Below are 426 nucleotides of genomic sequence, written 5' to 3'. Positions count from 1 at the left end.
GGTGTGTTGAACAGACGGGTTTAGGACAAGTAGTAAAAACAGGTTAAAATTCAGTTTTATTAAGGAAGACACCTTTGCTTGGGGGCTAAGAAGGATTTTTGCTGTACAGTAGTTCACTGGGGCGTGAATGACTGTGGCGAAGAATGTTGATGCCTTGTTTGATGACAGGATGGGGCTGGGTAGGTCCCTAAACAAGGAATGTGTTGCTTCAGCCCAGTCAAAGAGAAAATGTACCTGTCTAGACATTTATCTGAAATATATGACACTGAAGGGAGGAGAAAGAGACATTTTAAATAATGGACCAAGTCATCACAAGAAAAGAGTTTAGGAACATCCCCTTAATAAATTTAGTGTAGGAGCTAGAAGAAAGTTGATCCCTGTAGCAGCTTTCCCGTGGACCTTGTAAATGTTACATAGAATCATAGA

The sequence above is a fragment of the Empidonax traillii genome, unplaced genomic scaffold, assembly GCF_003031625.1.
Source record: "Empidonax traillii isolate 1590-97213 ecotype Southwest subspecies unplaced genomic scaffold, ASM303162v1 scaffold156:size1289327, whole genome shotgun sequence".
Classification (NCBI taxonomy): Eukaryota; Metazoa; Chordata; class Aves; order Passeriformes; family Tyrannidae; genus Empidonax; species Empidonax traillii.
The sequence above is the reverse complement of the archived record's forward strand: the minus strand, read 5'-3'. Positions refer to the sequence as shown.